Here is a 12,508-nt window from a genome sequence, read left to right as displayed (position 1 = left end):
TATTTTAGGCCTTCGATGCCTGTCTGCGGTCACTCCTTCCACTAGGCCTCCACTGACCACACCACTGCTGCCCGTGTACCCCTGGAACCAATTTAAAATTGCCTACAGCCATGTGTGATTATTTTAGGCCGTCGATGCCTGTCTGCGGTCACTCCTTCCACTAGGCCTCCACTGACCACACCACTGCTGCCCGTGTAACCCTGGAACCAATTTAAAATTGCCTACAGCCATGTGTTATTATTTTAGGCCTTCGATGCCTGTCTGCGGTCACTCCTTCCACTAGGCCTCCACTGACCACACCACTGCTGCCCGTGTAACCCTGGAACCAATTTAAAATTGCCTACAGCCAGCCCAATTTTTTTATTTTAGGCCTTCGATGCCTGTCTGCGGTACATTCTTTCAACTACTACTACACTGACCAGGGCACTGCTGCCCAAGTACCCCTGGAACCAATTTAAAATTGCCTACAGCCATGTGTTAATATTTTAGGCCTTCGATGCCTGTCTGCGGTCACTCCTTCCACTAGGCCTCCACTGACCACACCACTGCTGCCCGTGTAACCCTGGAACCAATTTAAAATTGCCTACAGCCATGTGTTATTATTTTAGGCCTTCGATGCCTGTCTGCGGTCACTCCTTCCACTAGGCCTCCACTGACCTGTCTACTGCTGCCCGTGTACCCCTTGAACCAACATCTTAAAATAAAAAAATAATTATTTTGATTATAAAAAATAAGATCGTGTTGAGATCTCAAATGCAGACATTTTAACATTAAAAACAAACACACAACAAAAATCTGGAACTGTACTAAAAGGTCCACCAGCTACAATTACTTTCTCCTGCAAGAAGTTAACTGAAAGGTTTTTTTGGAGTTGTTAACACAGATATGGCATCCACCGAGTGTTGTCCTGTCGCGTCTCCTTTAAATTATTTCCAATAAGATGTTAAACTATTAATTTAATAAAATCAATAATTAAAAAAATAATTGAGTAAGTCAAAAGCACATTGCAAATAAACATTAATTACAAATCAAGAAGCATGGCGCGTCCGAGGGTGAGTAGATACCGAATAAGAATATAATCACCCTCGGGCGCGCAATGCTTATTTACAACAGCCTTCCTTCCTAAGAATCAGCCCTTCCGTGGTGTAGAGAGAGGTTGTTGTTACACTCCAAGGTGTTCCCCAGGTTGCCTTTCCTGAGCTTCGATCTTCCGGCTCTCGTTTACTAGCTGTTGGAAACTACGCTGCATTAGGCCTACAAATTGTGTATGGGTGAAACAGTGGCGCATCTGCGGTCCCTCCTTCCACTAGGCCTCCACTGACCTGTCTACTGCTGCCCGTGTACCCCTTGAACCAACATCTTAAAATAAAAAAATAATTATTTTGATTATAAAAAATAAGATCGTGTTGAGATCTCAAATGCAGACATTTTAACATTAAAAACAAACACACAACAAAAATCTGGAACTGTACTAAAAGGTCCACCAGCTACAATTACTTTCTCCTGCAAGAAGTTAACTGAAAGGTTTTTTTGGAGTTGTTAACACAGATATGGCATCCACCGAGTGTTGTCCTGTCGCGTCTCCTTTAAATTATTTCCAATAAGATGTTAAACTATTAATTTAATAAAATCAATAATTAAAAAAATAATTGAGTAAGTCAAAAGCACATTGCAAATAAACATTAATTACAAATCAAGAAGCATGGCGCGTCCGAGGGTGAGTAGATACCGAATAAGAATATAATCACCCTCGGGCGCGCAATGCTTATTTACAACAGCCTTCCTTCCTAAGAATCAGCCCTTCCGTGGTGTAGAGAGAGGTTGTTGTTACACTCCAAGGTGTTCCCCAGGTTGCCTTTCCTGAGCTTCGATCTTCATGCTCTCGTTTAGTAGGTGTCGGAAAGTAGGCTGCATTAGGCCTAAAAAATGGGGAATGGGGTGGAGAGAGATGGTGTGTTACACTCCAAGGTGTTCTCCAGGTTTCCTCGCCATTGCTTCGATCTTCCGACTCTCGTTTAGTAGTTGTAGAAAACTACACTGCATTAGGCCTACAAAATGGGTATCGGGTGGAGAGAGATGGTGTGTTACACTCCAAGGTGTTCCCCAGGTTTCCTTGCCATTGCTTCGGTCTTCCGACTCTCGTTTAGTAGTTGTAGAAAAGTACACAGCATTAGGCCTACAAAATGGGTATGGGGTGGAGAGAGATGGTGTGTTACACTCCAAGGTGTTCCCCAGGTTGCCTTTCCTGAGCTTCTATCTTCAGGCTCTCATTAAATTGTGGTTAAATGGAACAACTGCATTTGGCGTACTAGTTGGTTTGGGGCCTACTATCGGTGTCTGCCACTCCTTGCTGTTCTCCTGGTTTCCTGTCCTGAAATTCCATTTTCAGCCTCTCGTTAAGTAGTTGTTAATGTTAGACTGCATTTGGCCTACTAGTTGGGTTGGGGCCTACTATCGGTGTCTGCCACTCCTTGCTGTTCTCCTCCACTGAACAAAGCTGTGCCGCCTGTTTACTACGGTTGCCAATTTTGAACTGCATTTCGACTACTTACTGATTTGGCCCTACTCTCTGTGTCAGCCTCTCATTCCAGTTGTCCTCCACTGCAATGCCCCCTGGTTATTCCTGTGTTACCAATTTTGAACTGCATTTAGCCCACTTTCTTCTTTGGGCCTATATCTGTGTTTCCACTTCATCGTGCCCATTGCCCAGCCAGTGATAGATGAGTCTGCTGGTACATTGACCCATAACGCAACATTCCCCGTGCACGCTACACAACAACATTGTGACCCTGCTGAAAGTCAGGTTGCTCTTCCCGCATACCATACCACCTTACACGGGGACAAAGAGGAAGGTGCAGATGAAAGTGCAGGTTCCTTCATCAGGTGGGGGGAGGAATACTAGTTGGCGACGTCACTGGCACAGGGCCTCTCATAGTACGCAAAAGTGTTGCTGCCGGTGGGAGGCGCCCCCGCCGTGCAAACACACCGCTGTACTTTGAGGGGCCCTGTGCCAGTGCCAATGCCAACGAGTGGGCCCCCCCTGCTTGCTCAGGATCACAGCACTTGCAAAGTTGAAATACTTACCTCTCCCTGCTCCACTGCCGTGACGTGGTCCAGATTTCCTGGGCCCACTAATTACTTGAACCAGCCCTACCCCCCACAACTTTAGCCAAATGACCCCCAATTTCAAATGCCTTCCAATTATTTTAAGGTAAATTACGCTTGACAAGCTTCATTAAGAAGAATGGATGGTTTTGACATTAAAATGGGCACTCTAGGTGTTTTCCTGGCCCCCACTCACTGCCGACTATGCTGCCCCATTGACTTGCATTGGGTTTCGTGTTTCGGTCGATCCCGACTTTACGTCATAATCGGCCGATTTCACTCGACCCGACTTTGGACATAGTCGGGTTTCGCAAAACCCGGCTCGACTCTAAAAAGGTCAAGGTCGCTCAACTCTAGTCAGGATGACCGACGCTGCTTTAATGGGTCCGCTGGGGTAATGTTATGGCAGCTAGATGCTATACCTTCCCACAGGTGAAGTATGTCCCCAGGGCTTCCCAGTGTGTAGGTGGTGGATGGTGTGAGGTGCAGTGAAGAACGAGGATACAAGGTTGCAGTCTCTTTACCTTTACTGAATGCTTCAGCCTCCACTGTCCAGAGCACCAGATCACAGGGCAGGCAGTACTGAGCCTCTCATAAGGTCCTCACAGATGTTGTAGATGTTATTGATGTTATCTCTCTCTCTGTCCCCCAGATGGATAGGATAAATCCATATGACCGGTGGCTTGAGGCTTTTTACAGGGACTCTACCATGCCCCGGCCTCTCGTGGGTGCCATCTTGCCTCCTGGGTATAGGGCAGATCAGTAACTTGCAGTAACTAGCAATTAGCTGTCCTGCCGGTCTCTGGAGCAAGGCATAACGGACTGTTGCTCCCTCGGTGTTCTGGCTACCGGGATCCTGCGCCTCAGAAGGAGGCAGCCTGTGTAGGGCAGAACTCCTTCTGGTATCCACTCCTTTGCTATGACTTCTTCACCCTCTCTACAATACAGTTCTCTTTTCATGTCCTTTCTTAGGAACTGCCGAACTCAGGGCAGGCGCAGCTCCATGACCTTCTGTCTGGATCTCTGACAGGCTCCCACCCCTGTCAGGGACCAACTACCTGAGCAAATCTCAGCCAGCAACTGTCTAACTTCCTCTCCAGGCCACCAGTTTTACCTAAGTGTGAAGAGTGCCCAAATAAATAGGAGCATAGCTCCCACTGGTGGACTGGAGTATGAAATGTGTTGTATGTTTGTGGTACCTGGTAAAGAGATCTCCTTCATTGCCTCCAAACATAACATCACTTCCCCCTAGAGGAGAATGATATTACTGCAACGATCAGGACCCTGGGGTGCTGCAAACACATCAGTGGAGTTACGAAAAGGTTAGACATTGTTCTCTCTTGCTCCCTACCAGTAGTGGTGACTGGTATAAATAATCACTGACCTATAATTATTATTATTATTTATTTATATAGCACCACTAATTCCGTGGTGCTGTACATGAGAAAGGGGCTACATACAGAGTTATAGACATTGTTTACAGTAATCAAGTTTACAATGACAGACCGGTACAGATGGGAAAGGACCCTGTCCTTGCGGGCTTACATTCTATTATCATAAATACATGGGCCTAGAACAAAATACATTTCTAATAACTTCCTTGGTATAATAACAATTGCCTGGTGCAAGAACCGCAAGCTGGGTTTTATCTTGGAGAATCAAGGAAATGGAAGAATTTTGTTAATGTATTCTCTAGATTCAGATTGTCAGGTATGAGACCAATGATAAATCAATCTCATTTACCTCCTGAAAAATGAGCTGAGAAGAATTTGTAACACATATTGCTCGTCTCTGCTTAGGAATTCATTGTGTGATATTTCAGGAACGTTGTTGCATGAGAGCTTGTCCAGAACTAGGAAAAAAGCACATCGGTAAAATAAACATAACCACATCAGGAGCTTGTTTCTAACAGAGCGCTTGTGCCATCTGCTGGTCAGCTGTTTTCACTACAAAGCCATTATCATGTACAGTCTATATATATATATTAATACACCCCTTTTAAAAAGTAAGATTTGAATCAATATCTCACTGAATACAGGAACAATTTCCACAATTTTGACAAGACTTATTTTCATAGAACATTTTTTAACCCATAATTTACTCAATTTAGTTTATGCAAAAATTGAACAAAATGAAAAACTATTATTTTCTATGACCTCCATAATTTTTAAGGACAGTGCTAAGTCGTCTAAGCACGGAATGAACAAGCTGGCGACATATTGCAAGGCTCTTTAGCCCCTTTAGTGACAGAGCCAAATTGGCACTTTATGACCAAGCCAATTTTTACAATTCTGACCATTGTCACTTTATGAGGTTATAGCTCTGGAACACTTCAACAGATCCTACTAATTCTGAGAGAGTTTTTTCGTGACATATTGTACTTCATGTTAGTGGCAAAAAAATTTTGATATGATTTGTGTTGTCGAAAAAAATGGAAATTTGACAAAAATTGTGAAAATTGTGAAATTTTTAATTTTTTTTATTTTGTGCCCTTAAATCAGATAGTCATATCGCTCAAAATAGTTAATAAATAACATTTCCCACATGTCTACTTTACATCAGCACAATCTTGGGAACATAATTTTTTTTTGTCAGAATGTTATAAGGGTTAAAATTTGACCGGCGATTTCTCATTTTTCCAACACAATTCACAAAATCATTTTTTTAGGGACCACCTCACATTTGAAGTAAGTTTGGGGGTCAATATGACAGAAAATACCCCAAAGTGACGCTATTCTAAAAACTTTACCCCTCAAGGTGCGCAAAACCACATTCATAAAGTTTATTAACCCTTCAGGTGCTTCACGAGAACGAAAGCAATGTGGAAGGAAAAAATGAACATTTTACTTTTTTCACAAAAAAATTACTTTGGAATCAAGCTTTTTTATTTTCACAAGGGTATCAGGAGAAAATGGACCACAATATATGTTGTGCAATTTCTCCTGAGTAGGCCGATACCACGTATGAGGGGAAAAGCCACTGTTTGGGTACATGGCAGGGCTCAGATGGGAGGGAGCACCAGTTGACTTTTTGAACCCAAAATTGGCTGGGATCAATGGCGGGCACCATGTTGCGTTAGGAGACCTTCTGATGTACCTAAACAGTGGAAACCCCCAATTCTAACTCCAACACTAACACAGCCCTAACCCTAACCCTCACCCCAACACACCCCTAAACCTAATCCCAACCCTAGCCATAACCCTAACCACAGCCCTAACCCCAACATCACCCTAACCCCAATACCACAACCCTAACTCTAACACAACCCTAACCCTAGTCCCAACCCTAACCTTATCCCAACCCTAACCCTAGCTATAATCCCAGCTATAACCACCACCATAACCCTAACCCTAGCCCAACCCTAACCCTAGCTATAACCCCAACTATAAACCCAACCCTAGCCCCAACCCTAACCCTAGCCCTAACCTTAATCCTAGCTATAACCTCAACTATAACCCCATCCATAACCCTAGCTATAACCCCAGCTATAACCACAACCATAACCCTAACCCTAATGGAAAAATGGAAATAAATCCTTTTTTTATTTCATTATTTTTACCTAACTAAAGGGGTGATGAAAGGGGGTTTGATTTACTAATTTTTTTTGTTAATCACTGTGATAGGGTCTATCACAGTGATCAAAATTAACCGATAGGAGAAATCTCATATTGTTGCTGGGTGCCGGCCAGCAGATCTCGGCGGGCGCACTGTGCATGCGCCCGCCATTTTTTTCCTGAAAGAAGATGCTGATGGCCATGGGACACAACCAGAGGGACCGGGGACATAACAGGTAATGGAGGGGCTTGGTGGACCCCATTTCTCTTTCTCAGAGGAAAGAGAAATTAATGGGAAATCTGACTTTTTTTGTGGTCGCCATTATTCGGGGAATAACAGCGATCGCAACACTGGGGGCAGAAAAAACTGACTTGAATCATGTTCTACGGGGTCTCATCTAACCCCGGTAGCCGAGACCCCAGAGAAATTCCGACGCTGAGGGGCGCTATACACTTATTTCTCAGCGCCATAAAAAGGGGTGCTGAGTAGGGTTGAGCGACTTTTCCTATTTTTGGGTCGAGTCGGGTTTTGCGAAACCCGACTATCTCAAAAGTCGAGTCGAGTGAAATCGGACGATTTTCTCAAAAAGTCGGGAATCGACCGAAACACGAAACCCAATGCAAGTCAATGGGGAAGCATAGTTGGCAGTGAGTGGGGGCCAGGAAAACAACTACAGTGCCCATTTTAATGGCAAAAACATCCATTCTTGTTACTGAAGCTTGCCAATCTTAATTTACCTTATAATAATAGTTAGGCATTGGAAATTGGGGGTCATTTGGCTAAAGTTGTGGGGGGTAGGGCTGGTTCAAGTATTTAGTGGGCCCAGGAAATGTGGACCACGTCACAGCAGTGGAGCAGGGAGAGGTAAGTATTTCAATTTTGCAAGTGCTGTGATCCTGAGCAAGCAAGGGGGGCCCACTCGTTGGAATTGGCACTGCCACAGGGCCCCTCAAAGTACGGCGGTGTGTTTGCACGGCCGGGGCGCATCCCACCGGCAGCAACACTTTTGCGTACTATGAGGGGCCCTGTGCCAGTGACGTTGCCAACGAGTTTCCCCCCCCACACCTGATGAAGGAACCTGCACTTTCATCTGCACCTTCCTCTTTGTCCCCGTGTAAGGTGGTATGGTATGCGGGAAGGGGAACCTGACTTTCAGCAGGGTCACATTCTGGCTGTGTAGCGTGCACGGGGAATGTAGCGTTCTGGGTCAATGTACCAGCAGACTCATCTATCACTGGCTGGGCAATTGGCAGGATGAGGAGGAAACACAGATATAGGCCCAATTAATAAAGTGGGCTAAATGCAGTTCAAAATTGGTAACAGGACTAACCAGGGGGCATTGCTTTGTTCAGTAGAGTACAACTGAAATGAGAGGCTGACACAGTGAGTAGGCCCAAATCAGTAAGTAGGCTAAATGCAGTTCAAAATTGGTAACAGAAGTAAACAGGCGGCATTGGTTTGTTCAGTGGAGGAGAACAGCAAGGAGCGGCATACACCGTTAGTAGGGCCAACAAAACAAGTAGGCCAAATGCAGTGTTATATTAAAAACAATTTAACGAGAGCCTGAAGATAGACACTAGGGAAAGGCAACCTGGAGAACACCTTGGAGCGGCAGACACCGTCTCTAGAACCCAGACCCAACTTGTAGGCCTAATGCAGTGTTGTATCAACAACTACTTAACAAGAGCTTGAAGATAGAAGCTAGGGAGAGGCAACCTGGAGAACACCTTGGAGCGGCAGACACCGTCTCTACAACCCAGAACCAACTTGTAGGCCTAATGCAGTGCTGTTTCAACAACTACTTAACAAGAGCTTGAAGATAGAAGCTAGGGAGAGGCAACCTGGAGAACACCTTGGAGCCACAGACACAGTCTCTACAACCCAGACCCAACATGTAGGCCTAATGCAGTGTTGTTTCAACAACTACTTAACGAGAGCTTCAAGATAGAAGCTAGGGAGAGGCAACTTTGAGAACACCTTGGAGAGGCAGACACAGTCTCTAGAACCCAGAACCAACTTGTAGGCCTAATGCAGTGTTGTATCAACAACTACCAAGAGCTTGAAGATAGAAGCTAGGGAGAGGCAACCTTGAGAACACCTTGGAGCGGCAGACAAAGTCTCTAGAACCCAGAACCAACTTGTAAGCCTAATGCAGTGTTGTTTCAACAACTACTTAACAAGAGCTTGAAGATAGAAGCTAGGGAGAGGCAACCTGGAGAACACCTTGGAGCGGCAGACACCGTCTCTACAACCCAGACCCAACTTGTAGGCCTAATGCAGTGTTGTTTCAACAACTGCTTAACAAGAGCTTCAAGATAGAAGCTAGGGAGAGGCAACCTGGAGAACACCTTGGAGTGGCAGACACCGTCTCTAGAACCCAGAACCAACTTGTAGGCCTAATGCAGTGTTGTTTCAACAACTACTTAACAAGAGCTTGAAGATAGAAGCTAGGGAGAGGCAACCTGGAGAACACCTTAGAGCGGCAGACACCATCTCTACAACCCAGACCCAACTTGTAGGCCTAATGCAGTGTTGTTTCAACAACTACTTAACAAGAGCTTGAAGATAGAAGCTAGGGAGAGGCAACCTGGAGAACACCTTGGAGCGGCAGACACCGTCTCTACAACCCAGAACCAACTTGTAGGCCTAATGCAGTGCTGTTTCAACAACTACTTAACAAGAGCTTGAAGATAGAAGCTAGGGAGAGGCAACCTGGAGAACACCTTGGAGCCACAGACACAGTCTCTACAACCCAGACCCAACATGTAGGCCTAATGCAGTGTTGTTTCAACAACTACTTAACGAGAGCTTCAAGATAGAAGCTAGGGAGAGGCAACTTTGAGAACACCTTGGAGAGGCAGACACAGTCTCTAGAACCCAGAACCAACTTGTAGGCCTAATGCAGTGTTGTATCAACAACTACCAAGAGCTTGAAGATAGAAGCTAGGGAGAGGCAACCTTGAGAACACCTTGGAGCGGCAGACAAAGTCTCTAGAACCCAGAACCAACTTGTAAGCCTAATGCAGTGTTGTTTCAACAACTACTTAACAAGAGCTTGAAGATAGAAGCTAGGGAGAGGCAACCTGGAGAACACCTTGGAGCGGCAGACACCGTCTCTACAACCCAGACCCAACTTGTAGGCCTAATGCAGTGTTGTTTCAACAACTGCTTAACAAGAGCTTCAAGATAGAAGTAAGGGAGAGGCAACCTGGAGAACACCTTGGAGCGGCAGACACCGTCTCTAGAACCCAGAACCAACTTGTAGGCCTAATGCAGTGTTGTTTCAACAACTACTTAACAAGAGCTTGAAGATAGATGCTAGGGAGAGGCAACCTTGAGAACACCTTGGAGCGGCAGACACCGTCTCTAGAACCCAGACCCAACTTGTAGGCCTAATGCAGTGTTGTATCAACAACTACTTAACAAGAGCTTGAAGATAGAAGCTAGGGAGAGGCAACCTGGAGAACACCTTAGTGCGGCAGACACCATCTCTACAACCCAGACCCAACTTGTAGGCCTAATGCAGTGTTGTTTCAACAACTACTTAACAAGAGCTTGAAGATAGAAGCTAGGGAGAGGCAACCTGGAGAACACCTTGGAGCGGCAGACACCGTCTTTAGAACCTAGACCCAACTTGTAGGCCTAATGCAGTGTTGTTTCAACAACTACTTAACAAGAGCTTGAAGATAGAAGCTAGTGAGAGGCAACCTGGAGAACACCTTGGAGCGGAGGACACAGTTTGTAGACCCCAACGAAACTTGTGGCCCCAATGCAGTTTTAAAATTCCGAGAGGCTGAAAACCAGACAATTGCAGCTTTTTTTCTTTTTTCAGAGGAGGACAGCTGCATTGAGTGGCGCAGACTGACACTGCTAGTAGGCCTTACACCACAAAGTTGTCTCGCTGCAGGTTTAAAAAAGGTTACATGGGTACACGGGCAGCATTGGTGTAGTCAGCGGAGGACAATTTGAAGGAGGGACAGCAGACAGACTTAGTAGGCCTCAAACAACAAAATAGGCTCAATGCAGCTTCGATTATGTGGTAGAGGTACACAGGCAGCATTGGTGTGGTCAGCGGAGGACAATTGGAAGGAGGGACCGCAGACAGACTTAGTAGGCCTAAAATAAAAAAATTTGGCTCAATGCAGTTAGAATAATGTGGTAGGGGGACACAGCTAGCATTGGTGTGGTCAGCGGAGGACAATTGGAAGGAGGGACCGCAGACAGACTTAGTAGGCCTCAAACAACAAAATAGGCTCAATGCAGCTTCGATTATGTGGTAGGGGTACACAGGCAGCATTGGTGTGGTCAGCGGAGGACAATTTGAAGGAGGGACCACAGACAGACTTAGTAGGCCTAAAATAAAAAAAATTTGGCTCAATGCAGTTAGAATTATGTGGTAGGGGTACACAGGCAGCATTGGTGTGGTCAGCGGAGGACAATTTGAAGGAGTGTCTGACACAGTTAGTACTCCCAAAAAATAAATAGATGTTAATGTCTCGCAAAACAACAAAACAAACAAAAAAAAGGATGGCATACTTAGGTACAGTGGTGGGCTCCTCTGCTGACTTTCAGACATAGTAATTTGGCGCAAAGTATTTACTGGTGTAAATATAGGACAATGCCCCTGACTATTTTAACTAGCATCATACATGTCAACAACTTGGTATTGTCAGTGCCAGGCATTGAAGGATTTCAGTGCATAGACTAAACATTGGTGGAGCTGTGAGAGATAATTTTGCAAGTGGTGGATCACTGTTTGAGCTGAGGGGGGACACTTTCTTGTGGCCGGCGGTACAGGCCCAGGGCCCCTCATGTTGCAACGGTGTGTCTGACGTTGGGTGCACGCCACCACCACCAGAGACACTTCATTGTACTATGAGGGACCCAGTGGCAGTGCCGTCGACCAAAAGTGGGCACACCCACCTCTTCAGACAAACGGCACTCTCACGGCTGCTTGCTCCAAGTGGCGATACCACGGCCCTGTGGGGGGAGTTAGCCCATTTAGGGAGGTGTAAACATGTCGTATGCTGGACAAACAGCAGCTGCAAATTAAGAGATTGGAACAGTCAGTAAGACCAGTCCAAAAGCAAGACATTTTTATAGGAAAGCTAGGTGTCAGCCGGGAAAGGTGGGGCAAAATAATTAGAAATCCATGAGAGGTTCATTTTAATGAAGGTTAGATCATCAACATTTTGGGTAGCCAGAAGAGTCCTTTTTTTCAGTCAATATTGAACCAGCAGCACTGAATACTCTTTCTGATAGCACACTAGCTGCTGGGCAAGCAAGCTCCTGCAATGCATATTCTGCCAATTCAGGCCAGGTGTCTATTTTGGATGCCCAGTAATCAAATGGGAATGACGGTTGAGGAAGAACATCGATAAGGGATGAAAAATAGTAACCATACTGGACAAATGTTGTCTCCTGTCACTTTGAGTTGATGCTGCAGTACCTGTCCTGTCAGTGGTCATTGCGAAATCACTCAACAACCTGGTCAGAAAACCCCTCTGTCCAACGCCACTTCTGATTTGTGCACCTCTAACACCTCTGCCCTGTTGCCTGTTGTGAATTCTGTTGTCAAGCTCCCTCCTGTGGTCATGAATGGTACTTCGGCTGGTTCTGTCCATGGGCTTCCTCTGTTGGTTGTGAGTGGGGCTGCGGCTTCTGAGTTTCCTTCCACAGGTGACGAGGTTAATTCGTTAGCTGGCTGCTCTATTTAACTCCACTTAGATCATTGCTCCATGCCACCTGTCAATGTTCCAGTATTGGTCTAGTTCACTCCTGGATCGTTCTTGTGACCTGTCTTCCCAGCAGAAGCTAAGTTCCTGCTTGTTTTTCTTTTGTTTGCTAT

This window comes from Ranitomeya imitator, chromosome 6 (genome assembly GCF_032444005.1).
Source record: "Ranitomeya imitator isolate aRanImi1 chromosome 6, aRanImi1.pri, whole genome shotgun sequence".
In the NCBI taxonomy this organism is placed as follows: Eukaryota; Metazoa; Chordata; class Amphibia; order Anura; family Dendrobatidae; genus Ranitomeya; species Ranitomeya imitator.
Note: the sequence above shows the minus strand (reverse complement) of the source record.